Raw genomic sequence first — 2,424 nt, forward strand, 5'->3', positions numbered from 1 at the left:
ATCCTTTCATGAAATGTCAATGGTTCTATTACTCTAATGAAAAGATTAAATTGGTTAGATTGCATCAATGCCCACATACATACATAATGATGTGCAGCTTCGATGAGATACAGAATCCGCTCACCAAGGCAGAAAGAAATGTGGGTAGTATTGAACACCTGAAATGGAAGATCTCTTCTACCCACCAAGAAGGGGATGTCCTAGCGAGTCTAAGAAGGGATGGAGGAATATTGAAGGTATAACAACTAGAAAAAATGAGTGAAATTTGTATAGAAAGATATTCTAAGAGAAGGTACAAAGTATTAGAATCAGGAAGTGAATGAATCAAAGTAATCGGATATAAGTTAAAAATTCAGAAAAATTCATTGGAATTCTGTGACATATGAACCAAGGTTGAAAATCCTATTGATGAGAGCACCACAACGAGGACTTCATCTCTCCTAAGACTTGATGCAGTCTCTACCCAGCAAGTCTCCACCCAGAAAACCATCCAAGATAACTCAGGGGATTTATGATCTAAATCAGTGGGATGTCCACTAGGTTCATATGTTACCTATGTTGATAGAACAGGTTCATAGATTGGATGGTCGGTATTGTAAAGTTTCAATTGACCCCACCTTGATGGAGAGATTTAATGCAATCCCAGTTTCCTATCTAGCAAGTGCCTGTGTACGTGGAGAAGCCAATTCTTCTATTTCCATGGAAATGAAAAGGACTCGTCATTCCCCCAGCAAATCTGAGGAAAGAAGCAAGAGCAAGAGTGAGGGAGAAAGAGAGTGAGAGGAGCATCTGATGGGATAGGATTTCTTACAAAAGGACTCTTGAAAGTACCAGAGAAAACAGACAAACCAACAAGGGCAGACTTTGACCAAGCGATGCTCAACGGGTGAATATCCACATGGAACCTTAGAGATTAAAATGCTATTCCAGACTGATGTGGCCTAAATACGAAAGAGGACATCAGGAGTTCTCTGGAAGATACAAAAGGAAAACATTTTTAGGATGTGGGGGAGGTGGCAGAGATGAGTGGAACAGGACACCAAAAACGGGAAGCACAAGAAAGGTTGGGAAGTTGGACTCTACTCATTCCCAGTTTAAGAACCAAAGATCTTGCCCACCAAATGACAAGACAAAATGATGAAAGGCTCTATCGAGATCCCAGCTAAGGAACTGGATACAAATTGAGATAGGATAACTAGGAATCCAGAAAGCAAGGTAGGTCACTTTCAAACAATGAAAATCCTTGAACAGCAATATCCAAGGAGAAAGCCATCAGCCAATAAACACATGAAAAGATTCCTCAGGGATCCCAAAAGAGCCAAGGAAAACAAAATGTGTTAGTGTTAGCACAGAGAAGGCAGACCCAAAGAAGTGTTGCTAAATCCAAGGGACTGAATAGTGAAAAACTGATTGAATCACAGAGTGGGGCACTTGGGTGGCTTCATTGTGAAGCATCTGCTTTCTGCTGGAGTCCTGATGGCAGGGTCTTGGGATCAAGCCCTGCCTGGGGCTCTCTGCTCAGCAGGAGGCCTGCTTCTCCCTCTCCCACTTCAACTGCTTGTACTCCCTCTCCAATTGGGCTCCCTCTCTCACTGTCTCTGTCTTTCTGTCAAAACCGTCAATCAGTCAACCAAATACTTCAATTCAAGAAGTAAAAATCAAATTTTGATGCATGGGGTCCTAATGAACGACAAGAATATGGTGGGTTGTTTGATGATTTTTTTTTAAGTTTTTCATTATAACTTTGACAAGCAGAGAGGAGAAGGAGGGAGAAGATGGGCAGAGAGAGAGATGGGAAAACAGGCTCCCTGCTAAGGAAAGAGCCAGATGCAGGGCAGGGTCCACAGGCTGATGCCTTGCAAGTGCAGTCTGAAGCCCTGAAGCAGCTCCAGCAGTCCCATGGGGATCTCCCTGCAGGTCTTGCCTGCCCTCCAGCACCAGGGGCACTTGGGTGCCACCCTTTCCTCCTCCCTGGACCAATCTGCGGCCCCGCCCACCCAAGCCTGTGCATTCAGAGGGTGAGGGAGTCAAAAGGAAGTCAAAAGGAAGGCACAGTGGGCTTGGATGCAGAAGGCCTTGCCTCTCCCTGACATGCCGCTGTGGAGAGCAGCAGTCTGACCTTGAACAAGTCCAAGGGTGTGACGTTGGATGAGGCCTGCAATGTCACCTTGGATGACTCACCTAAGTGTTTGCTGCTTCAGGCTCCTTCCCCTGTAACCTGCAGTCCAGGGGACCTAGGAAAGATGTTCTGGTGAGGCCGGGAGTGGGAACCCTATCCGCTCTGCTCTGACCCCCTTACTCTGACCCCACTCTGGATCACACCTGAGCATGTGTCCTGTCAGGCGAACAGGAAGAGCCAAGCCAACGACAGCACCTATCTGGCCGCCCAAAGTTTCTCGCTTTGTCTGAAATCTCTGATAATAT

Source organism: Mustela putorius, unplaced genomic scaffold (genome assembly GCF_011764305.1).
Source record: "Mustela putorius furo isolate JIRA1106 unplaced genomic scaffold, ASM1176430v1.1 tig00003890_pilon_pilon_pilon, whole genome shotgun sequence".
NCBI lineage: Eukaryota > Metazoa > Chordata > Mammalia > Carnivora > Mustelidae > Mustela > Mustela putorius.